The sequence below is a fragment of the Canis aureus genome, chromosome 9, assembly GCF_053574225.1.
Source record: "Canis aureus isolate CA01 chromosome 9, VMU_Caureus_v.1.0, whole genome shotgun sequence".
NCBI classification, from domain to species: Eukaryota; Metazoa; Chordata; class Mammalia; order Carnivora; family Canidae; genus Canis; species Canis aureus.
This window is the reverse complement of record NC_135619.1, coordinates 60,705,380-60,732,852: the sequence shown is the minus strand read 5'-3', so window position 1 is coordinate 60,732,852 and position 27,473 is coordinate 60,705,380. Positions and strand designations below refer to the sequence as shown.

Below are 27,473 nucleotides of genomic sequence, written 5' to 3'. Positions count from 1 at the left end.
TTAGGTTGTTTCCATATTTGGCTATTTTGAACAATGCTTCAATGAACATGTGAGTACAGACACCTCTTCCAGTCCCAATGTTTATTTCCTTTGAATATATATTTAGATATAAAATTGTTAGACCATATGATAGTTTTATTTTTCATCTTTTTAAGAACCTCTGTATTGTTTTCTGTAATGGCTTTACTAATTTACATTACCACCAAGAGTCCCTTTTCAGGGTGCCTTGTTGGCTCCGATAGTTAAGCCTCATACTCTTGATTTCAGCTCAGGCCATTTTCTCAGGGTCACGAGATGGAGTCAGGTGTTGGGCTCTGCGTTCAGAGCTGAGTTTGTTCAGCCCTCTCCCTCTGCTCCTGCTCTATGCTCCCTCACTCTATCTCTCTCTCTTTACCTCTAAAATTAATTAATTAATTAGTTAGTTAATTAATTTAAAAATTCTCTTTTCTCCATATCTTCACCATCATTTGTTTTCTTTTATCTTTTTGATAATAGCCATCCTGGCAGGTGGTAGGGTATAGCTCATTTTGGTTTTGGTTTGTATTTCATACTCCTTGATTTCCAAATATATTATAAATCTTTGATAATCAAAACAATATGGTACAGACATTAGAAATAGAAGAACAGGAACAGAAAAGAGAGGCCAGAAATAAATGAACACATTTTGGGTCAGCTGATCTTTGACAAGTTTGGCAAGAACACACTATCGGGGAACGACACTCTCTTTAATACATGGTGTTGGAAAAACTGAATATTCATGTGCAGAAGAATGAAAGTGTCCTCAAGTGTGCTCTTGTACCATATACCAAAATCAACTCAAAATGACTGAAAAGTTAAATTTAAGACCTGAAACTATAAAACCACTAGAATAAAATACAAGGGAAAAGTTTCTTGACAATGGTCTTGGGAATAATTTTTTTGGTCATGACAACAAAAGCACAGTCGACAAATACTAAAATAGGCAACTGGAATTACATTAAATTAAATAGCTCCTGCACAACAAAGGAAGTAATCAACAGGATGAATAAGCAACCTCTAGACTGGGAGAACATATTTGTAAACCAAATATCTGATAAGAGACTAATATCCAAATTATTCAAGGAACTCACATAATTTAATAGAAAAAAAAGAAAAAAAAACAGAAAAAGGATCTGAATACACATTTTTCAAAAGACATACAAATGACCAATGGGTGAACCACAAATAAGGAACAAAATTGCCCTTCAAGCACATACTTTTGACCAGTTTTGGGAATCTATCTTAAGGAAAACAAAATCATATGTACAAGATATTCATAGAAACCATATTATAATGGCCAAATGTTGGGCTCATACAGAGTATTGCTACCGGCCCAGTTTCTATTCATTGATCACTTGCATTAGCACTTTCAAAAGGCTATAAGAAGCCAGAAAATGACAATCCTTTGTAATGTGAGTCTCCCTGAAAACAGTCTGAAGAGCGATAATACAGAGATTCAGACAAACTACCATGAGCTAGCCCACATGCTTGCTGTCCTGCTCATAGCAAAGAAGCATTTATCAAGTGTCAAATGGGTGCCAAATGCTTTGATAGGAACTATCAGATTCTTATTGGATAAATCACCAAAAAAAGCCATGTTTCAGAAAGCATCAAATGGGTCCCAGTGAAGAGAGAGAGAAAAAAAAAAAAAAAAAGATTTTCACTCTAGAAGATCAAGTTTTCAGATAAATGAAGGTTGCTTATGTCAACCACAGGAACAAGTCTTGTATACATTGACCATAAATCAGGTTTCTTTCATGTCCAGTGTAGGTCACCCACTAAACACCACACTCTCTGCCTCTAAAATTTTGTTTATATTCCTTTCCTTTTACTTATGTAAAGCCAATCTTTCCACACTCAGTTATAGTTTTAACAGTTCTATGAACCAGTCTTCCCCAACATTTCATTTCTGGTGCATGTTTAACAAATGATAGGGGCATTTGTTTAACTTATTAACTACTTAGCTATTATTTATATGAAATATATAACCTAATATATAGTTATATACACATTATATATAGTATAAATATATTTTATAATATACATAAGGCAATATGCATAAACAAAAACACATGAGAAATAATTTTTAGATATTTTATTGTATTTTCCCATAAATGATGAAGGTATTTCTGTGGCAATAAACAGATCTCTGTATCATCTCTCTTGATGAGTTCATAATAATCCATTTATAGACACGTGGATGCACCAAAATTGACTTGACCATACAGATATTATTAGATACAGGAAAAAAGAGCAACACTGTAATAAAGATCCTTATACATATATGTCTGAATACACACTTTGCTTTTACTACATCCTGAAATCAAATAATCAAATTCTTAGCTATAAATTATTGGCTTAGACGTCCTACAGTATTTCTGTAGCAAATGCCTCCAGGAAGACACAATCAATTTTTACATTCATGAGCCAGTTATGAATTTTTTCCTTAATTGTCTCAGCACTACTGAATCACATCACTATTTTTAAATCTAAATATGATAGCTAAAGGTAATATTTTACTGTTTTAGCAGTTCATATCTTTTCTATTTACAATTATGATTAAACATCTTTCCTTGCTTTTTACAGTTTTCTAAGCTTACACTTAGAAAAAGCTGATCAAATTATATGGAAGTATCTATTCTCAGATGATTTGTTAGAATTTTCTGAAAAGTTATAGAAGCTTGGTATTATAAAAAGTGTGTGTGTTTGTTGTTACATTTTGAATATATTTGATGATTACTGTCCCATTCAGGTTAAAAGCTGTTTTTTTAAATATGGTTTTATCCTCTATTTTATAATAGCAAGCAGTTTTATTCTTTCTATGAATAGCTTTGCCAGTGGTTTATCTTTCAAAAAATTTAATCTTATCTCAATTCGTAAATTCTGTTAATTTTCTAGCAGTACCTATTCTCCTTAAAGGTATGTGCATATGAGTGTGTGTGTGTCTAACTATATGTGCCTTTCCTTGATTGCATAGTTTATTCTATTTTTTTTTCTTTACTAATAAAAACATTTAATAACATTTTTTCCTCTTTATATGTTTTGGGATAAATACCGTAAATTTTTATATGTATGATTGTCATTATAATTGCAGATTTTATTTCCTAAAACTTTGGAAAAATTTTAGGTAGATTTGTTTTAAGTTTATAGATATTTGGGAATTTTTATTGATTTCTTTGGATAAAGGTGATTTTCTTTCTTTTTTATTGGATGGTGGTTAGCTGTTATTAATTTAATGTGCTATTCTACTGCAGTCAAATAATATAACCTCTAAAACATCTGGTTTGGGCTCTGATATTTTCCCTGAATCATACAGATCAAATTTTGAAATATTCCATTATGCACTTGAAAAGGAGCTACAGCCTTTGTATAAAGAGAACAGATTTTTTATATATGAATATGTTAAATTAATCTATGCAATTAATTATCACCTACATTATCTGAAGACAAATTATATTAATATGTTATTGTCAACTTATATAATTGACTTTAATATCAATTTCACTTTACTTTTCTAACTACTGTGGCTTGTGGCAATATTCAATACTCTGTGTTCATCAAAGTTACTTAATTATCTTATCATTGTGAATTGCATCCTTAACTGATTTTTAAAAATGCCTACTTATTCTGTTTAAATGTTTTTGCCTTAATACCCATTTCATGGTATCAGTAGTGTGACATTGTGATAGTGTGACAGGGAGAGTGATAACAGCAATAACTCTGGAAATTGTGGACAAGTTATACATAACTATTTACCTAAGTTTCTTTAGTTATAAAATGGGGATAATATTACCTTCCCTATAAATTGTCTCTGAGGGTTTGCAACGCTGTATAAGGAATAGTATTCTTTTCTGTTTACATTTTCCTGAAAATGTCTTCTTACTTTTACACTTTTTTTATACTTCACTTTCAGACCATTTTTTATAATCAACACTAATATTTTGTTTTCGAAGGGAATGACACTATATGGGGATAAACTTGTTTAGCAGATCTCTTCTGTGTACTGAGCAAATAGAAACCATGCTATCCACTGGGATTTGGAGCCAGAAAACATGGGATCCAACCTCTCAGTTCTTATGCTTTATTACCTTTGGGAAAGTCATATAACCTCTTTAAGACTTAGTGTTCTTATTTGCAAAATAAGAATAACACCCACTATAAAAGTCTGATGAGGTTCAAGTGAGGTAATATACAGGAAAGCTTTTTAGACACTAAATTGGTGTTACACCATTGATATTTACTAAGTCAATGAAGATTCACAAGCCCTTACAGAATCTCCTGGGACAAGATATCTTCAAAATTCAGAATATTTTATATTTCAGAAAAGTGATTCAGTACATGTGCCACTCATTAGATTGAATGAGGTCTGCATAATCAAATACATTAATATTTCTGCAACAAAATAGACAAATATTCCTACCAAGTGAGATAAATAAAGAGTACATCTAGTTTTGTGACTATATTTAGTACAAATTTCATTCTTAACTGAGTTAGAGAAACTTTCCATTTCAATAGTTTTTGGATTTTGGAATTGGGGTTGAGAAATTTTGTTCTGTATTTCTGTGATCCCATGATGAAATCCCGTTTTGGGGGGAAGTTCAGGCAGATTCCATTTTTTAAAGAACATTTATGAAATGCCTAGATATCTGTGTTGTATAAACATGAAACAAAAAAGAAAAAAATAATGGGATTTCATCAAAACTTTAAAATGCTGTGTATAAAAAGTTCCTATCAAGAGAGTAAAAAGACATAGAATGGGAAAAATATTTGCAAGTGATTTATGTAATACGAGTGTAGTGAGCATGTGTGAGTTTGTGTACCTTTTACTCTTTCTTTTGACTACATGATAAAAAATTATTTCCACACAATTTCAAGGGACTGAAGAAGATACTGACTTTGTTCTCATCCTCTGAATAGTAGGCATGTGTACTCTTTACATATTTAGAGAGAAGATAGTAGACCGAGTACCTTTCTAAAATTCGGATCCAAGAAAGTTCTATTATCCTGAAGTTGTCTGTTTCACCTGCTTCTACTACCGAGTTTTCTAATATTTCTAGCTATTCAACTTTTAAATATAATTTCTGAGTTATCTGCTATCAAGAATTTTTTCTTTTAATTATCTTATCTCAACAATTTCCCTTTACTCATTGGATCTATAACTTTTAGAATGCACACAAAACTTTTTCATGCTGCTCTTGCTCATTAGCTTATGTTGTTTATAAAGCTCCCTTCATTTTAATAACATTTGGCAGAGCTTGCAGGGAAGATTCAGTATACGTAAGAAAGACCAGTATCCAAAGTACAATGAGACAAAATACATCAATGTCCTGTTATTAGTGTCTAGATCATGAGTCAGTGCTCACGTTGATTTGATGACAGCAGTGTGAATTTTCTTTTTTCTGAGGCGGCATTTATCTCACAAAAACCCAGTTGAAGCCAGGTCATAATTTTGGTCAATTTTCCTTTTTTTCCTACTTCTAGTTACCTTAAATCAGCAAAAAGTTTTCATAGTTATGGCAATAGTTTTTTCTATATGTTAGTTCAATATAGTTGGTATTTTCATCTTATTTCTTTGTCCTATGTAGAGGCCACGTTTTTATTTTTTATTTATTTTTTATTTTTTAAAGATTTTATTTATTTATTCATGATAGAGAAAAAGGCAGAGACACAGGCAGAGGCAGAAGCAGGCCCCATGCAGGAAGCTGGATGTGGGACTGGATCCCAGGATCCATCACGCCCTGGGCTGAAGGCAGGCGCCAAACTGTTGAGCCACCTAGGGATCCCCAAGGCCATGTTTTAGAATTTAAGCTAGATCTGTATTAATCCAAACACATTTTGAATGTGCAAATATTAGATTTTGAGTGGATTTTATCTTAAATTGTTTAATTAAATTAGAATAACAAAATTTTACAAAGCATATTTTTGAAGACTCATCATAGTTAAGAGAATGTGCTTCAAATTTTAAAGGCTTGGATTAAATTTCATTTTTATCAATTAATTTACATATTAATTTATGGTATGTGACTTTGAACAAGTTACTTTAAAATTTGTTATTATTCTTGTCATCGGCAGTAATGTCACTTTAACTATTGGCAATTTCAGATTTTAAAATTTTATAAGTACAGAAATAAATGAAAATGGAAATTCTCATGGGTTCTTTTTAAGAGGTTATTATCCATCATCAGAGAGATAAGGAAGCAATTTGATGAGGCATATGCCAAGGCAATTCCTTCTGAAAATGTTGAAACTGTCAATGTGTTAAATTTTAAAGAAATTTTCACCTTTTTAGAGAAATATAACATATGATTACTGAATATCTATAGGTACCTGTATTGATTTGGTTTCATTTTGCTTTCTGGGATCCAGAAGCTTGTATCACCTTAATTGCACTTTCTAGTGAAGAGTTGGGGAAAAGAAACTGAGGGTGAAAAATAAGAATGGTTTATAAAGAATCTGCATTCTGAGAATCAATCCTTTTTGCACATGAAGTAGAAGACCACATGCTGCCATTTCCGAACGAATTTTATAGATTCTTCTCTTGAGAGCACATCCTTGAAACATAGCCTGGAAAATTGATCTTTTTTTATTTCATTTTTTCATTTCTGAAACCCATATAAAAGGACAAAAAAAGTTGCCCAAAAGTTATATGTTAACTGATCAAATTATCATAAGATGGGCTACTGATAATATCTCTATATTGTCTCAAGTCTTAGGATTCAAAAATTCCAATAGAAATAAAGCATGAAAGCTTTTACTAATATTCAGAAAAATCTCAATTCAAAATTAAAATTTCTGTCCTAACACACCTCCAGTTTCTTAAAGGGAGACTTTTATTCTTCTCCAAAACAAGCAAGTTATTTTGCAAGTTATTTTCATGGCCAATGTCCATTCTCGGTATCTTTTGGTGTTCACATGAACTTGATGTTTTCCATCTCTTAAAATATCTAAATAAGAGAAAGAAATTGCCAATTAAATACACAGACAAATCTTGAAGTCTACCTTCCACTTTTTGGACACATACCTGTCATCAGAGCTTTCCAAATCACCCTTTCACCTGCATGCACACTCTACACATTCATCAAACTCATTTCTTGAAACGTTCTTGATAGTATTCATTCTACTTTAAACCACCTGTCAAAACAACCCTTTAATTAGGTTAAGCTGTCTGGCTTTGTGAAAAGGTTTACTGTACTCAGTTGTCCCTGCCATAAAATTAATAGTTTGACCAACTTCTAAGGAGACAGATTTTGCACTCGTGAAAGTCAAATTAAATCCACCTTTGCCAAACGGGGAAAAAATTGGTGTGTCTGAAACTTTGAAAGCAGCACTTCATTTATTATAATCTTTCGAGTGCCAAAGTACAAATTAGGTAGAACTGCAGCTGTAAGAAAGCCCAAGTTATAGCACATTGCTCTTATGACCCTTTTAGGAGGTAGCACACCTACAAGATAATGAACAGAGAGAATGACTGTACCAGAGTCAGCACTGCCAAATTTCTGACCAAATTTGCAATAAGCAACCAATCATTCAGTAAATTAATATTCCACAGACTCAAATATTACGTAGGCTAGTCACTGCACATCATTTCTAGACCACAATTTTGATATTTTCCAGGAACAAGGTTCATTTTATTATTAAAACTCGGGAGAATAGGATTCATTTTTAAAATGCTTTATAATTTCATTCAGGTCTTACTAAAACTGCTTTTAGACCCACATTCTTTCAGTTGAAGTAGCAAAGGAAGTAATATTTAAGTCTGCTTAATCCTGAAAACAAAGTGATTTGGAATTTGGGGTTGGGATTTTGTTTTTCCCTCAACATAGTGCATACATGGGTCTTCTATTGACTTGGAGATAAAGATGATTCATGATTCCAATTATTATTTAAGGTGTGTAAAGTCTTAAGGTCTCTAAGGCAGGACTCAAAGTGGACAGTAGATTTAACTAAGACAAAGTGCTCTGGTATTTTTCACAGAGTCAAAAGGAGTTATCAGAAAAGTTGCAAAAGCACTTTGTTTTACTCTAAAACATAGGAGGATAAGAATTAATTTAAGACAAATATTGGTTGATTGATTATCTTCCTTTAATCCTGTATTTTAATTCAGTAAGTGTATATTATTGAAAGTTCACACGATGATTATCTTCAACTATAGCTTTATAGAGTTTGCTAGAAGTATAGAAATCTGGTGTCTTGCTTCTTTCTTAGTAGTACTAGATGTGTGGTTGTAAGGCAGTCACATAACTGAGAAGAGTTAGGTCATTGCTCTCAGTATTACCTACAAGTGTGATTCTAAAACACTAGTGTTCAAAAATGTTTTGATATTTCTTCATATTCCTAATACTTCTTAATTGAAACCTTTTTTATAACAATATTTTAGGGTGCCTGGGTGGCTTAGCTGGTTAAGCATCCAACTCTTGGTTTTGGCTCAGGTCATGATCTCAGGGTCATGAGGTTGAGCCCCACGTCAGGTTCCACATTGGACATGGAGCCTGCTTAGTATTCTTTCACTGATCTCTCTCTTTCTCTGGAAAATAAATAAATAAATAAATAAACAAACAAACAACTACAGGTTGCTCTTGAACAACATCTTTGAACTGTGTAGATCCACTTACATATGGATTTTTTTTCTTTTTATAAATATAGGATAGTGCCGTAAATTTATTTTCTATTCCTTACCTTAATTATTTTCTTAACATTTTCTTTTCTCTAGTTTACTATTTTAAGAATGCGGTATATAATACATATAACATACAAAATATGTGTGACTCGACTGTTTAGATTATTGATAAGGCTTCCAGTCAACAGTAGGCTATTAGTAGTTAAGTTTTTGGGGGAGTCAAAAGCTACACATGAATTTCTGACTGCACCAGAAGGTTAGTGTTCCTAACTCCCACGTGGTTCATGGTCCAATTCTAAATATAGAAAATGAAAAATAATTTTTTAATGTTTTCTCACAATTAAGTTTTTCATTGTGTTTTCGAAATACTCAAATATAGAAAGCTAAGAACATGAGTTATTTTTAGACAACCTTTATTAATAAAATTTAATGAGATGCCTATATTTTATGTCTCCACTAATTTTAATAGTATTTTCACCTGGCTATGAAAAAGAGCCTCAGATATCCTCTATTACAAATTTGCATTCAGAACCTACAAATTGAGAAAGATCCAGAAATTCCATGAGAAATATGGCCACATTTAATGGAAAATTCAAAGTGATATGCAATTCTTGGTAAAGTTTAAAACAGAACAAGTTTTCTTTGATTTATATAATATTTGCATTTCTTGGCTATTCAGTTTGCTTTAAAGCTATCCCAAAAACCTGTTTTGAATTTATATGTAAAATGGAGTTTTAGTCTTTAGGTTTAGGTATAAATACGCACTTTGGATGCATGGAAGATATTTAGAACTCTGCAGGCTATGGATAATATTTTTTTGCAGAACAATCCTGATCATTGCAGGATGTCTAACCTTCCTGGCCCCATTCACAAAACTCTAGTAGTGACTACCCCCCAAATGTTATGATAACTAAAAATAACCTCCATAAATTTTCAAAATGTGCCCTGGAGGGTGGTACTATCCCCACTGAGACCCATTGATTTAAGGCTTTGCATACAGAAGTACCTAAAGTAAATTTCACAGCTTGAATGGTATAATTATGTAAGCCAATAAATTCCTCTCTTATTTTTTAGCAGTGTACATTAGACTGGTGATTCATTTTTTAAAAATATCAATTTAATTAAAATAAAGCATAAATAAGTTTGCATTTTTACTCATTCTATGAGAATATGGGAAAAATAGGAGCAGTATATGGGCAATGTGGAATTATTTCTTTCAATCTCATTATAAAATGTATGGATTTTAATAAAAATATTATGTATGTCTAACCTAGGAGGAAATCTGAACAGACCATGTGTGTCTAGCAACCAGATACACAGTAAGAGGAAAATACTCTCAGAAACTTATATTCTGGTTACAAAAGAGAACACATGTTTGAGCAGAAATTCATTTTCAAAGTCCCAGCAAAAGATTTAAGGAGCTCTGTGTAGTAGTCTGGAAATAAGAGGGCTGAGTCAAAGGTATGTATGTCTTTAGCAAATGCTTTCTCTAATTCAGATAGCTAACTGGACAGCATTCCTGGAAAAAAGGACATGATTTTATTTGTATTTTAGGAAAATATAGTAAAATACTTTTTAACAAACTAATCTTAAGATTTTATATCTGACATTAATTTTATGATTTTGTATTTTTTCTCTTTTAAAAAATATTTTATCTATTTATTTATGAGAGATACAGAGAGAGGCAGAGACATACGCAGAGGGAGAAGCAGGTTCCTCAAGGGGAGCCCAAAGTGGGACTCAATCCCATGACTCGTAATCACTCCCTGAAGGCCAATGCTAAACTGCTGAGCCACTCAGGCTTCCCTATGATTTTGTATTGAAAATATTTTGTAACTTGCAGATAAATGAAATTTATATTTTCATTTTTAATTTTTTTTATAAATGTTATTCATTTATTTGAGAGAAAATGAAAACACTAGCGGTGCAGGGGGCAGGGAGGAGCAGCAGAGGGGAAGGAAGAAGCAGGCTCTGCACCGAGTAGGGAGCCCAAGACAGAACTCAATTCCAGGAGGCTGGGATCATGACCTTAGCTGAAGACAGACACTTAACCAACTGAGCCACCAGGTGCCCCAAGAAGCAAAACTTATTAAAATAGATTAGATGGTGCGTCAGCCCGGGTGGCTCAGCGGTTTAGCACCGCCTTCAGCCCAAGGCCTGATTCTGGAGACCCGGGATCAAGTCCCAGGTCGGGTTCCCTGCATGGAGTCTGCTTCTCCCTCTGCCTCTCTCTCTCTCTCTCCCTTTCTCTCTCTCTCTGTCTCTCATGAATAAATAAATAAAATATTTAAAAAATAAAATAGATTAGAGTAGATGGATAGATGCACATGTATGCATATATATACACACACATACATATCATGCATATGTAGTAAGAGATAGAATGGGAACAAATGAATTGATCATAGGTTACTTCAAAGCCCCAGAACGGTTTACCAAATTTTGATAACAGCATTTTTTAAGTGCCCATTGTTCTGTGCATTATTCCAAGCCCTTACATATGTTAATTAATATAATACTTATGTTATAAGACAGATACTATTATTTCAGTGTTCCCATTTCACAGATAGAGAAACTCCAAGGTAAAGACTTAAGTAGCAAGATTTGAATCCAAGCATCTTAGTGCCAAGGTATCCTCGTAAACATTATGTTCTCTGGCCTCCTTCTACTATTCTAGCGAACATCAGTTCTGAAAGCCATTCCATGTGTGCACTAAAAAACAGCATGAAACATAAGTTCAAGTTAAAGCCATTTTAGAGTAATCCTACTGTCTTAGAAACCTTAATACAATAATGTGCATTAGGGCTTGCTGGGACACACATCCCTAATTTCTTAGAACACTAACTCCTTTTATCATAAACCATTTTTGCAAAAAAAATAGTATTTTCATGACACGCTTGAAAAATGCTGTACAATACTGTCCTTAACACATTTTTAAAAAGATTTTATTTTATTTACTCATAAAAGAGAGAGGCAGAGACATAGACAGAGGGAGAAGCGGGCTCCCTGCGGGGAGCCCAATGTGGGATTCTATCCCTGGACACCGGGATCATGATGTGAGCCAAAGGTAGATGCTCCATGGCTGACCCACCCAGGCATTCACTTAAATAACACATTTTAATAGATGATATTAGTAGAGAATATTAATTCCATATTTTTCACTCTTAAAATTTTATCAGTATTTTATCTTGCATTTTCAAGTACTTTGTACCAATTTTTGAAAAATATTAATTCATAGACTCCAGAATCTAAGAATGTTGATAGTATACATGTATATATTTTTAAATTGCAAAAATAGTTTTCTAATTATTGAAACTTTGAAAAGATAATCTTTTTGAATATAAAAATCATCAGAGGGCATACTCTGTGATTCTAGCATTTTCTTGGAGACCTATATGAAAAGGTATTTGTATTTTAAAAATATTCAATAAATCATTTGTGATGGCTTTAATAGAGATTAAATAAATGGATATAATTAGCCTGTTTTCCTTTAAGAAGAATCAGCTTTGAGCTTATAATATCTAAATTTGAAGTTAATGTATTCAAAAATCATAAGTACTCCACAATCTAGGAAATGCAATGAAATTTAATGATCTAGGATATATTTTGATAGATATACTTATGGCAAGAGAGAAAAAAAGAGAAAGAATACCAAATAATCCAGAAAAAGGGTGTTGTGTTCTCAGACTTAATACATTTTCCCATAAACTCCATATACTTTTATATCTTTGACATAAACTAAAAATGTTTAAAATTTTCTGCCTTTAATTTTGTGCTTACAAAACATAAGTTTTAACTTTCCAAAGACAGCTAGCTTTTCCTTAACAGTTTTTGGATATTTTTTAAAGCTCAAGTTAGAAATTTTAGATGACTTTTATTCAAATGAGCATATAGTATCAGTCATCCACAGAAATTTAAGTTTATTTAGCACTTTCTATGGACCTAAAACTGTGGTGGAGCCATGGGCTTCCAAAGTGTCAGGTAAAGGCCTTTTCCGTCTAGTGTCTATCTTGCCAGTTTCCTATATTTCATGGGAAGATAATTAAGAAGCACTCGTTTGAAACGCATTGAGATATTCCTATATGATGCTCTCAGCTCAAATCTTTAAGATTATAATAGCATCAGGAGTATATGGCCTTCTGATAATAAGAACTGACATTTTTAAAGTGTTTTCCTAAAACGAAATGACTTTATATCCTATCAAAATACCCAATTTTTCATCCTTTACAATCCTTTACAATGATTCTTGCTTTATAATAGAAAAAAAAAAGATATGAAATTAACAAGTTTCAGCACAGATAAATTTCAGGAAATGGCCAAACATCAAAATATCCAAAAATAAACTTTGATTCATTCACTGCTTTGGAGATAACCTATGAGAACCTATCTATTTAACCTTCGATAGAGAAAAGATCGAGTACCTTGAACTGAGTTTTACAGTTCACCTCTAGCGTTTAGATGTCATGTAGAAACAGTTTTGAAATAGAAAACAATAACCATTCTCTGCTAAGAACGAACTTAACTGTTCTATAGGTCTGACAAATGCAATGTTAATGTGTTCAGTGTAACATTTGGGGTTTGCAACTGACAATGAACAAGAAAACCAGGTGCATCTGTAAAAGGACTTAATGTGAAAATCACTTCATTCTATTTAAGCTAATTTTGGCAGAAAGAGAATCTGACATCAGCACTGTGAACAATGAGGCAAAAGTTTCTTTCTATCACCTCTTTCAAGTCTTGGTTCAAACCCCAGTCAAATTCTTCCTTTTTATATGTCTCTTGTATGCAAATGCATTGAATAAGTACTACATTAGCTCTCTCTCCCTAATGTGTTATGACCTATTATTCTGTCAATTCCATGCATACAAATGCAAACTTAAATGACTTTTATCTTTCTTCCTGGTAATAGATTTGTTTTCCATTATTTTTTCCTAAGTACATAATAAATTACCAAAATTTCAGTCATTACCTTAACAATTTTTGCCATATCCACTTACTACTTTTTAAATAAAATCATATATTTCAAGCCTACTGGGGTGTGTGTGTGTGTGTGTGTGTGTGTGCATCTGTTTTAAAAAGGCATTTTTCTAAGGTTGCCTCATGTTTTATGCACTGGCGACATATTGTCACAATAAAAAAAAAAGATGTATATATAACCACGGAATTAAATGTTTGTCCAGATGCCACCTACACTTCTAAGTACCATAGGTGGTATCACACACTGGGAGCAACGATGGATAACACAGCATAGTCTTATTTACACAACAGTCATCTGAAGTCTATTCATGCTTATTTAAAGTCTATAAACTTCCACAATTAATTTCTTTAGGCTTTCTACCTAAAGAGAATTTAGCTTTGTTGTTTGTTTTTTATAAATAATGGAACGCTTCATGATTTTGCATGTCATCTTTGTGCAGGGGCCATACTAATCTTCTCTGTAGCTTTCCAGTTTTGGTACATGTGCTGCCAAAGCAAGCACTCACTTGTTCTAAAGTAAAATTATTATTTTTTTTTAATTTTTTTTTTATTTATGATAGTCACACAGAGAGAGAGAGAGAGAGAGAGAGAGGCAGAGACAGGCAGAGGGAGAAGCAGGCTCCATGCACCGGGAGCCCGACGTGGGATTTGATCCCGGGTCTCCAGGATCGCGCCTTGGGTCAAAGGCAGGCGCCAAACGGTTGCGCCACCCAGGGATCCCTAAAGTAAAATTATTTTATAAGATTCTTTTTATGGTAATGACAGCTATAATCCAAAATATAAAAGTTTGATATTTACCAGCTAAAATATACATTTATATGCATTTGCAGACTTTTCTTTTTTCATTAAAAATATACACATATATGTAATATAATACATAATATATATAATAATTAAAATATATAACATATAGTACATAATATAATATATATATTACATATAGTGTTCTGTACATCCATGTTCATAGCATTATCAGAATAGCCAAAAGATGTAAATAGCCTGAAATGTCTGCCACTGGATAAATGACTTAAAAAAATGTAGTATAGTCTCACAATGGAATATTATTCAGTCTTAAAAACGGAAAGACATGAGGCACCTGGGTAGTTGGTTAAGCAACCGACTCTTGGTGTTGGCACAGGTCATGATCTCAGGGTTTTGAGATCGAGCCACATATTGGGCTCTGAGCTGGACATGGAGCCTGCTTAAGATTGTCCCTTGCTCTCTCCCTTTGTCCCTCCCCATCCCACTCCACTGTCACTTTCTCTCTCTAAAAAGAAAAGAAGAGAGAAAAAAGGAAAGACATTCTGCTACATGCTATTTATGGTGAATCTTGAGGACATTATGCTAAGTGAAATAACACAGCCACAAAAAGACAAACACTATATGACTCAACTCAGCTGCAATATCTAAACTAGTCAAATTTACAGAGACAGAAAGTTGACCAGTGGTTACCAATGGCTACCAGGGAGGAATGGGGAGCTATTGTTTAATGGATACAGAGTTTTAGTTTGTGTTAATGAAAAGCTTTGCATTTAGATAGTGATAATTGTTGTACAACAATGTGAATGTACTTGATGCCACTAAACTATATATTTAAAATAGGTAAAATGGTAAATTTTAAGTTATATTTATTTTACTAAAATAAAAAAGTAAAATAATATATACTTTATATGCTCTTATATATGTATTTTATATGTGTATCCATATATAGCTTAATACTATGTTACATGTGCTGAGTGTCAAAGACCTTAAACTGACAGGTAATAAACTAACAATGAATATGTTACCTTTCACATCAACCTATAGCTTTTAATCACAGATTATTATGGCCTTTTTCATTTATCAAACATCATTGGTATATCCTTTCCTAACTTTCCCGAGAAATTTATTGAAGTAAAATCTATTTTGGAATTAGCACACTGTATAAAACTTTTGAACATTCTCAGAGTTTCTGATTAGAGGTAAATCAGCAGTAGAAAACATTATCTGTAACTAAATTCTTTTTCTTTTAGAAATATTTATTTTACAGAGAGAGCACAGGGGAGGGGTGGAGGGAGAGAGAGAGAGAAAGAGAGAGATAGAATCCCAAGCAGATTCCCCTCTGAGCACAGAGTCCAACCTGGGGTTGGATCTTATGACCCTGAAGATCTTAACCTGAGCTGAAACAAAGAGTTGGCTGCTTAACTGACTACACCCAGTATGCCCCGTTGCCCGAGTATGACTAAATTACTTAATAGTCTGTTGCTGAAGTCTTTGCATTCAGAGTTCTACACCCATCTATCAAAATCCCTCAAAGAACTTTGCCCTTGTGAAAATACCTTCTAGTACCTATTGAATTTAACTCTCCCAGAACCTGTTAAATACACTCCTAGACACTCGTGCTTCTTCAAAGCAGAGAGTACACATTCTGTGACAAGAAAACACATCCTTATTCTAGAATAAAAAACTACCTCTCCATAAGCTGACTTTCTTCTTACTGAGTTGCTGACCATTAGCTAGATTCATTGTATTCAGGCCCAGGGCTTTGTTTGCTTTACCTGAATCCATGTGTAGTGGACATAGGTTGTTTATTCTTTCTCAGCATTCATTTCCTCTTCTGAGAGTAGGATCCAGATTTCCTTTTGGAAATCCAACCCCACGTTCTAACCCTCATTCATCTTCAGTCTATTTGGTTTGTGTGTGAAGATCTCATCCCAAAATTCTGGGGAGGAAGACAAAGGTAGTTAATGAGTATGCCCCATCCTTTTGTCCACTGCAGTTATTTTAGTAGACCAAATTAATTCCATAGATTAATTTAATTAATTTAATAAATTACTTCAATATAATCAAATCAAAGTAAATTTGTTGAACTAATTTAAAATAGAAATCATCTTCTTAATAGGTTTACTAAGCTGGTATACCTTAAGCCAAAATTGTTAGTTCCATATTAATACCTTTCCTAGTCAAAGCCTACCTGAGAATGAAGCCAGCAAGTATAAAAGCAAAGCCAGAAGACAGAAAAAGTTTCCAGATGATTTCCTTTCAGCACCTGGATCCACCTTCATCTTGACCTTAATGATCTTCTCTTGAACACTTCAACCACTTGAATCAATATATTCCTGCTGCTTTGGCTTAAACAAATTTGAGATGAGTTTATGTCCCTTGCCACAAAGCAAGTTCAATCGTATATTAGCACAGTGCTCCTCGAAAGTGTTCTATGTGATAACAATGTGAATCAGAATCATCTGTACACCTAAAACATGCAGATCTTTGTGCACCACCTTTGACTTACTGAATCAGAATTAATGGAAAAATGGTGCCTAGTAATATATATGTGCTATCATTCCAATGTCTAACCAGTCACTAATCTGGAATCTGTTCTTTACTTCCCATGTTCTTGAGGCATCAGGTTTTAAAAATCTACTTCCACATTTCCTTCAAATTAATTACACGATTATCTTATTTTTGTTTTTCCACCATTTTGAATGATAACCTGGCCTTGGCCTCTTCTATCCCTGTAGCAACTACCGTGCCCTTTTGTATTTAATCGCAGTTCAGGTCTTGATCTTGGCTTGGCCTAGAAATTTCCCCCAGGAATCTTTCTTAAAGAGAAAGACATTTAGTAATATTGAAACTTCATAAAAAAAAAACAAAAAAAACAAAAACAGAATTTTAGAGGAGACTGATAGCAATTATTATTATCTGATATGGATTCTACAGTGCTTCCAAAGGACTACATGTAGGTATTCAGAAAATTTTTGTGTATGTGTGCTAGGACAGGGAAATGCCAATGTTGTTGAAAGACTTCTCAAATTGAAGCAGAAAAATATCACAAGCAAATTTAAGGGCTAATGCAATTTAAATCTACCACGGGCAGTTTTGATGAACAGTAAGAGAGAGGAAGAAAGAAACACTGGAGTTTTGGGGGCTGTATTGAAAAAGCGGATGTAATTTAAAAACAAGAGGGTAGGCAATCTGGACAGTCAGGATTCAAACTTGCTATTAGCTCTACAATTCCACATCATGTCATTGTCGCCCAACACCCTTTCCCCGGCTGTGTGTTTGTACTGTAGATATTTCCCCCTGATTGCGCCCTGGTGGTCTGCTTGTTGGAAGTCTTTTTTGTTTCCATTCAGTATACTTTTTGACTTGCTTCCCACTTCCCTGGTTCGTTCATTTGCCCTAATTATGATTATCTGATAAAGAATGGAGGTGACACTTCCAAACCACGAGTCCAAACAGTCTCATTAGGCAGGAAACCCTGCCATTTATCTAATTTAAATAAAAAAGGTGTGTTTTACACAAAACAAACCTAAGCAGCCAGCCACAGAAATTCCTTTCATCGGATCTATTTACTTCTCTTTGGTATTCAGTATGATCTTTTAAGCAACAGGCAGTTATAATAAGAGTTCAATGGTTTCTCTAATTTTTCAAATGGAAGTCAGATTTAGAAGGTGTTTGGTTTTTGCAGACCTGTTAAATTCCTAGGCTTACACATTTCAATAGTTAATCATGAAGTAGCTAAAAAATGTGCTCCTTTTTGGAAGTATTAAATAAATACAGAGGTTGTTTTGTTATTTAAAAACTTAAAAAATGCAGCATGGAAAGCAGCTCATGAATTTAATTCTATGGCATCATTTTTAGAAAAGACAGGTTGATAATTGAATGGTGTTGTCAAGAGAGATAGAATATAGAGTAGTTATGAATGTATTTTGTCAAGTGAACATTCACTGTTGATGTAAAAAGCTAAGACTGATTGAGCTTGAAAGAGAACAGTGAAAACAGCCGGGATCCCTAATAATCTGGAGCATTTAGACTCAAACTCTTTCATTCTGTCTCCCAGATATCTGTATGTTGAGGAATGCAGTGATAGTGATTGCTTCTCCACCCAGGACTAACTGTTGGGTATCAGTGACCAACTCTGTTCTACGATGGTAGTGAGGCAAATGTTCCCCATTAAATTATCTGAATCCTAGAATTATTAAAAAAGAGATCTCTCCCCTCTGATTTCATAGGCTTTTCCCAAATAGAGAAACTATAGATAGTTGTACTTTGATGTTCCAAATTGCATATTTACCATGTTTCATCAGGGATAAATCCTACTTGAGTATATGAACACACTGAACCATAAATGAAGACCACACGTTTTTTAATACTTTCTGATGTGATAATACATAGGACTTGGCTCATCATTTAGCAATCTCATTCTTTGCTTTTAATGATAAGGCAGCCAGAGTGGTCAGATAGTCTCACTAAAACAATCTCATCAACTCTGTTTAGGTTCACATAAGCAGGATGTCAACCTGCTGGCACTCTTGGTAGCACAGCTTTTATATGATGATGGACCTGGACAGTTTAATTTCACATGCGCTTCCATATTTGGCTCTTCACCATTTGTGTTATGTTGGTCTTTCTTCTCATTTCCAACTGAATTTCTGATTTAGAGAGGGATGAGTCTCGTTTCACTAATCTTTCCCACACAGAGACATATACAGTTACAGTCTCTCAGTAATTTTTTCCTGCAGCTCTTAAACTTTTTTGTTTTGTCTCTCCTACTTTCCTGTCATTAAGAACTGGGCTGTTGGTCTTATTTCTCCTTACGTAAACCGACCTTATAATGTCCTTTAACAATAAAAGGGAAGTTAAGGTCAGCAAGAGATCATTCCCTAAGAAAGAAAAGGTAATTTGGTTGAGTATTATACTTAAGGATTGAAAATGGAAGAATTGCAAGTATATGATATTTCTTTTGGGGGGGGAGGGTTGTGATCCATGTTGCTTCATTTCTAATAAAGAAGAGTAGACTCCTGTTATCTTGGTGGGTTTTCCGCAACTGCGGCAAGACAGAGAGAGAAACCAATGAGAGAGACTGAACTTGCATGTACTGATTCCTTTAGCTTACATAAAAGGTTTAGACCCATGTCTTGGTTTCTAGAAACTAACCACAAATTCAAAAGAAAATAACAATCTTGTCTCCAAGTAAAGCTCATACACCATTATCTCAACAACTGTTTCCAAAACTAAAGTCTGAATGTGAAGTTAAGATCTGAAGTTGGTTTAGTCACAATAAAGCAGAATGATCTCAAGTTTGGTCTCTTGTAGCCAAATCTTAAAGTGACCAAAATTAATAAGACCAGTAATGAGACTTAGCAACAACATGTACTTCCTGATATGATGCAGTGAAAAGGGTATTATGCCTTTTTGGTCCTCTTGCCAAAAATGTGAACCTTAATTTGATTGTGAGGAAACATCAGACAAACCCAAAAGAAGAGACAGTCTACAAAGTAAATGTGCAGTCTTCTTCAAAGGCTTGAGGTCATGAAAGACAAAGAACCATATCAATCTGCAGTGGATTAAGGAGACATGATGGTTGATTGCAATGTGGGATTATGGATTGAATCTTGCACCAGAAAAGAATACATTAGTTGGACAATTGGTAAAATTTGTGCAGGTCTGTTGATTACTTAATAGTACTATGCCTTCGTGAATTTCCTAATTTTGATTATTATAAAACTGCAATAAGGGGGCACCTGGGTGATTCAGTCGGTTAAGTATCTGCCTTTGATACTTAACCTGATCCTGATCCTTGCGTCCTGTAGGGTCCAGGATCAAGCTCCTGCTTCTCCCTCCCTCTCTATCCTCTCCCCACTGTTTGTGCTCTCTCTCTTTCTCTCTCTCGTTTGCTCTCTTTCTCTCTCATATAAATAAATAAAATATTTTTAAAAACTGTAGTTATATAAAGATGTCATCATTTTTGAAAGCTGGAGAGATGGTATATGAGAATTAGTTATACTATTGTTGCCACTTTTTAAAATTTGACATTATTTCAAAATGAAAGTTAAAAAACTTTATGAAAATATTAGCGGTCACACTTGATCACATGAAACCAGATTCCATAGCCGAGTTGGAAAATAATTTGTGTAGTTTAATCAAATATTCTAGTAAATAGGATTATAGCATTAAATATAATTCAACAGGTGTATATTCAGTTGTTCTACATATGCACTTGTTCTACACAATGCACAGCAAAAGTCAAATTTGTGAAGACAGTTTTGCTTTTAGTAGTACACAAATAATATCAAAACCTAAAGCATTTCTTAAAAAAAAAAAAAAAAAAGATGGAAAATAGGGTGCCTGAGAGGCTCAGTCAGTTGAGCATCTGACTCTTGGTTTCGGTTCAGGCCATGATCTCAGGGTCATGAGATGAAATCCAGCATTGGGCTCAAGCAGAGTCTGCTTGAAGATTCTCTCCATCTTTCCCTTCTCCGACTTATTCTCTCTTTCCCTCTCTCTCTCTGTAAAATAATTAAATGAATCTTTAAAAAATAAAATTAATTCTGGAATGCACTAGTGTTCTAATAGCCCAGTGACATGAAAATGATAAAAAAAATATTTATGCCCTGTCATAGTTGAAGATACATAAGTTCTTTCACACATTGTGCTTATTCAAATGCATAAATTACCCAACGATCAGATTCTCTGCTGTGAGAATTGTATGATTAGTCACTTAGAAGATCATATGAGAGTATTGCATATTCCACATTTAAATAAGTATATAATTGACCCCTTTGCATCCTTATAATGCACTGAAAATTTCTTTTCATAACAATAATTCTGATAAATTATAAAATTCTGAAGTGATTCCTGACATACTCGGAAAAATATAAATTATGCCATGTAATGTTAGTGTTGTGGTCTTTCAAACATATTTTCCATCCTTGTTTTTTAAAGATTTATTTGAGAAAGAGAGAGCAAGAGAGCATGCACATACACGTGAGCATGTGGGGGAAGGGGCAGAGGGATAGGATCTCACTGTAACCACTCTATCTAGTCTACCACACTATTTCAATAAATATGCAAATAAACAATTTCACTTGTAAATCCAAGATTAGGATAGGCTATTCAGAACCAGTCACGTGAGATACGTGAAATGGTAAAAATTTGACTGTGACCTAACCTGATTTCATGGGATATTGTTGACTCAATTGTAGATGGGTTTCGACATTGCTATTATGGCATTGAACCATTGGAGTCCAGTTTTAATCAGCAACAATAATAACAGAAAATACCATGCTCCCATGAGTTCTTAATGGCCATGATCTAAAACGAGTTCGATTCATTTAAAAAATGAAACCCCCCAAATTCTCTCATGGCCCACAAACTGTGAATATTTTCCACAGAGATTCAAGGAATGTTCATCTATGTTCTTCTAATGAGATCTTTAAGACAACAGCAGGAACATCAGAATCCTTTAAATGCTGGCATTAGCAAGGCCATGTAACATTCCAAGTGGGTTGTCATGGGAAGGTTTTATCCCATAAGTTGCTCAGATCACACCTCTTCTATTTGTGTCCCTGTTGTCTGCCTTAGAAACCAGTGCCTGTAAAATGAAAGATTAATGGGATCGTCTTCAGCCCTGCTTTAGGCCATTACATTTATCCCTCATCATTCTGCTTCCCCAGCCCTGACATTTAGCCTCTCCTTATACTGCTGTCTGATATTACAAATTGTGCTGGGTAATTTCCCCCAGCCAAAATAGGAGATTTAGAAGCACCAGGGAGTTCTGGAAATCTATCCTGCCCATCACAAAATGCTTCCTGTCCTGGCTTAACACAAGGGAGAGAAGAAATGAGTCTACACCCTGGAGGGGGTGGGGCCACTAAAAATAATAGAATCATAAGAGCCACAGAAGGGGGAAAAAAGTGGGTTTTTTTGTAAGAATTATTATCTTGACACTCTATAAGTAATAAAAGTTGGGAAATCTCTTAAACATTACTTTACCTACCTACCTTAATATGACAAGATTAGTTTCAGCAGAATTATTTCCTGAAAAAAAAAAAAAAGATTTTAGCTAGTAATTGATACTCCTAACCTTGGTAGTAAAGACATTTTTGTTTTTGTTTTCATTTTTTAAAAAAAGAAAAAAGGAAATGAGGATGTATGGGGGAATAGCTAACTTGAGTCACTGCAATGCATGCATTGTACGCTTCTTATGTACAGGAACCTTCAGGCTCCTGTATCTCAATCGAATGCCAGAGGAAAGGGATTTATATGAAAGATTGGTTACGTGCCTATGAGAACTGCTTATTTTGCTTGAATCAAACAAAATAAGAAAGGTTCTACTCAGGTTTTATTCCATACCCCACCCTAGTTGCCCTACCAACCTATCCATATATTTGAGATCTAAGCTAATTGGTAACTTGGAAGAATTATAAACTTTTTTTTTAACACAAAAAAAAATTCTTTTAAATTCTGGATTGTAGTAAATTGTCCAACTCATTTCTGCAAGCAGGTATACAAGTAGAAAGAACAGGGAGCAGGGGATGATTCAGAATGGTGCCTATTGCCAAATTCCTACCTTGGTTTGATTGAGTGAAATCAAGTGCAGTGATGGGTGTCCTGACTTAAACAATCTCTTCATGAGGCACTTGGCTAGCTCAGTTGGTGTAGCATCTGATTCTTGATTTCAGCTCAGGTCATGATCTCACAGTTGTGAGATGGAGCCCCATGTCAGGTTCCACACTGGGTGTAGAACCTGCTTAAGATTCTTTCTCTCCTTCTGCCCCTCCTCACCCCACTCTCTTTCTCTCCCTCTGTAAAAAACAATAATAAATAAATAAATAAATAAATAAATAAATAAATAAATAAATAAGAATCTTTTCACAACTTCTGAATTAAATTTCCACTAGAAACAAGGCCAGGACTATTGAAACAACTATTTACTCAATATGGCTACCCTCCAATGGCACTCTCCTCTCTCCTCCCATATGGCAGGTATACAAAGTGAGTTCTTAGCTTCTGAAGTGTTTGCCAGCAGGATGGAGCCTTACAATATTAAAAGGTTGGCCAAACTTATAGCTACATCAGAAAAAAAAGAAGAAAGAAAAGAAGCCTCAAAGAGGTTAACAACGCTTTTCCAAGGCTACACAGTTAACAAGTAACATCCTATAAGAAGTCATGTAAGCTGGAACTCTCAAGGTTTTAAAAACAATTTCAGGGTTCTTTGATGCCCCCTCCTCTTCTCCATCTCAAATTCAGAGTCCTTATGCTTTCATTAGGATGCATCTCATGGAAGAGAAATCCGGAGCAGGCTATGTGGGCAGTCCTGATTTTCTTCTTGGTTCTATCAACCGCACTCCCTGACTTCAGGTTTCCAGGCATGCAGTAATAGAAAATTACGTGTCTTGTCACATCCAGAGTATGTCTGGCATAGACTACTGACTCTGTGTCTCTCTCTCACTCTCTCTCTTGCTCCTTCTCTCAATTAATTACCTGCTTTATTCTAGCATCCCATAGACACAGTGTTGACTACAGTTTGCTTAGAGGTCAACTTGTTTAGTAAATCTCGGTCTGAATGCTTGAGACATAGATACTATACTACCCACTGGAATTTGGAGCCTAGAGGACATAAGATCTATCCTCTCAGTTCTGACACTTCATCAGTTTTGGGAAAATCACTGGACAAAGACTCTCTCCTTGACCAAACTTTTGCCAGTTTCTTTGAGGCTCTCCTTCTGGCTAGGCCTCAATTAGGGGTTCTGTGTTCTTTCTTGAGGATTCAGTTTTAGCCAAGAATCCTGCATAGCTAGCAATATCTGATCACCCTCAATATCTCACCAAATTCCTCATCTCCCCACTTTGGTATCTGTTCACACTGACCTACCTTCAGCAATTATCTTAAAACAGCTTCACCAAAATCTTCCCTTACCCTGAAGATTTCCTCCTAATAATTCTGAACTCACTGACACCCCCAAAATGACCCCCCCCTTAACTCCTTGACAATAATTCCCACTGGTTCATGCTGTGTTTGGAATTTAACCCATTAATACTGATGTCTGTTTTTCCTTATTACAGTAGCTTTAAAAAATAATAAATTTTATCTCCACTGCTTTAACTTCTGTCCTGCTCTGGTTTTCTTTAACACACTTCATCTCTCTGAGCATCAGTGTTTTTACTTGCAAAATAGGTCTAACACCCTCCGTAAAAACCTTTGGTGAGGTTCAAGTGAGATAATACAAGAAAGCCCATTAGAAACTAAAAGATTCCATTCTATTTTTTTTTTTTTTTTTTTTTTTTACTAAGATTTTGTTTATTTATTTGAGAGAGAGAGCATGAGCAGGGGAGGAGAAAGGGGAAGGGCAGAGGGGCAAGCAGACTCCGTGCTGGGCAGGGAACTGATCCCACATGCCTGGGGCTCAGTCAGGACCCTGAGATCATGACCTGAGCCCTGAACCAAAGTTAGACACTTAACTAAGAAAACCAGGCCCCCCGGCATTACACCCCTGTTAGTTGCTATTACCATGGCAGGCTCATAAATGATTTCAGCAGGTCTTCAAAATTCAGACTATTTTAGATTCTGGGGACACCTGGGTGGCTCAGTGGTTGAGTGTCTGCCTTTGGCTCAAGTCATAATCCCAAGGTCCTGAGATCGAGTCCCGCATTGGACTCCTCACAGGGAGACGGCTTCTCCCTCTGCCTATGTCTCTGCCTTTCTCTGTGTGTCTCTCATGAATAAATAAATAACATCTTTTTTAAAAAGAATATTCTAGATTTTTTTAAAAGTAATTCAGCTGACATTTGCTAAGAAAATAGACCTCAAATATTCTCTCTCTCACACACACACATACACACAAAGGAAACTATGTGAGGGGATGGATATGTTAACTTGATTGCAGTAATCATTTTACAATTTATTTGTATATTAAATATTAAGTTAAATCCTATCACAATGTATTTGCATATTAAATATTAAATTAAAATATATTAATATTTGTACACCTTAAAAGGAAGCTTATTGGCATCTGGAGCAAAAAAGAGTAGTTCAGTATGTATGCCAATCATTAGAGTCAGTGGAGTCTGAGATATCATCTCATTATTGACCATAGTAATACTTCTGAAACAAAATGGACAAATATTCCCACTAAGTGGGATAAATGAAGAGTATCTCTAGCTTCATGACAGTTTAGGACAGTTTTTGTTCACCACTGAATTACAAAAACTTTTCATCCCAATAGCATTTCAGATTTTGCACCTGGTGACGAGAAATCACCTGTATCCCCATGACCTCAATATTAAATGTCATTCCTTCCTGGAAAGTCCAGGCAGATTCCATTTTTAAAGAATATTTTTAGAATACCTTAATGCACTGGGCACTGGATGAGACTTGTTCATCAAGCTGTATGAGCAACAGGAAAGCAAAAAAAAAAAAAAAAAAAAAAAAAGAAAGAAAAGGTGATGTGGATTTTATAAAAATTAAAAACATTTGTGCATCAAAGGCTATGATCATGATCAAGAGAGTGAAAAGACAGTGCCCAGGATGGGAGGAAATCAGTGCAAATCATATGTCTGGGGTCTAGTATCAAGAATAAATATAAAAAGGATGGAATCCCCAAGAGCTCAAGATCTCTGGACAGTGTTTGTTTGGGTCCTTAGTCAAATCCTGAGTTGCCACTATGAGGTGATAGTTTAAAACAATAAAAATTAAAAGAAGAGGAGGAGAAAGAAATGATGCACAAGAAACATCTTCATAGCTCATAATTTTGAAATGCCTCCTGCCCCTCTCTTCTGTTGGTTTCAATTCGGGAAGGCAGGTGCTCATCTAACAACAATGGAAATCTCATCCACGTTGATAGGCAGCCCTGCTTGTGTTTTCATGGCTCCTCATTTACACATCATGCCCCACTCCCCACCCCGCTTTTTTTTTTTCTGGCTTTTTTTTTGTGTCTATCGTATATATAAAGCATTTCCAAATCGCCTTTGAAGGAAGCAGTTTGACATGCTAAATTAAACAGAGCTCCAGAGACATTTGTTTCAGGCAGCAAAACAAACTCAACTAGACAAAAATAAATAAATAAATAAATAAATAAATAAATAAATAAATAAATAAATAAAAATTAAAAAAAATGCCGAGCCCATCAGATCTGAAACCATATTTCTACTTGTCTGCGTGTTAAACTGCAATAATGTAAATGAATGCGAATCGCTTGGCGAGCTGTGAGAAAATAAGCTGCAAATTACAAAGCTGGCGAGTGAATGTTGGAAGTGGTGGAATGTGATGATAACGTGATGGGTGGGGACCTGAGGCTTCATTAGAGATTCTCATTTCTCACTCATTTCATTTCCAGTTATAAAGTCCAGTGAAATGGATCTCGGTAATTGCAAAGTTGATTGCTGCATGGGTTTAGGGGAAATGAATACTGCTTTACTTTTTCCCTTTCCCTTTCTCCCTTCTCTCTCTCCTGCTCTTTTGTTACATCCATGGGATTTTCGGAGAGCTTTCCCAAACTATCGGGAGGATCAGACTCTTTAGTAGTTTTGACATTTCTATGGCCTGTGGGCACCAGTGCAATTTTCTCTTTTAAAAATGAGATGTGATAGCATCGCCAGATGACAAACCGGAGCTGAAGCCTTGGTACCCTGGATATCACAACTCTTCTGCCTGCCAAGAAAAGAAAGAAAACAAAGCAAATCTCTACTTGTTGAAGTAAAGGCTCTATAAGGAAAAGAGAGACGAGGAGTTTGCTGGATATTACCGGTGACAGCAAATAGACTACAAAACCTCCCATGTTAAAGGTGTTCATTTAACTGCATTCAAAGCTCTTCTTTTAAATCAAATTTATTACAATTTGATAAGCACTCTAAGTAGATTCTGTGAGATGGGTTGTCCATTGGCCAGTTTTTCAAACTAAACCAAGAGCAGCCTTTGTGTTAGGTGTTGACATCTGATTCCTTTCGTGCTGATAAAGTATGTTTAGAATTGACTGGAAACCAAGGTACCCCCCCCCTTTTTTTTTCATGAGAATGGCCAGATTTCAAAATGGCAGGCACAGATCTTATAAGGGCTATTGGAGGCAATGATGGAGCATAAATGAGATAAGGGGATGTG

At 34.7% G+C, this 27,473-nt stretch overlaps 1 long non-coding RNA gene and 1 other non-coding gene across 2 annotated transcripts; both read right to left on the bottom strand.

The window, feature by feature from the left end:
* Positions 1-2,098: 2,098 nt before the first annotated feature.
* On the bottom strand, positions 2,099-23,166 carry LOC144321003 (uncharacterized). Its single transcript, XR_013386675.1, has 4 exons — positions 22,947-23,166; positions 22,378-22,414; positions 16,150-16,313; positions 2,099-6,962 (listed from the first exon to the last, which is right to left on the bottom strand). It is a non-coding gene; the product is annotated as an uncharacterized LOC144321003 (long non-coding RNA).
* On the bottom strand, positions 14,008-14,114 carry LOC144321514 (U6 spliceosomal RNA). Its single transcript, XR_013387156.1, has one exon. It is a non-coding gene; the product is annotated as a U6 spliceosomal RNA (small nuclear RNA).
* Positions 23,167-27,473: the final 4,307 nt, after the last annotated feature.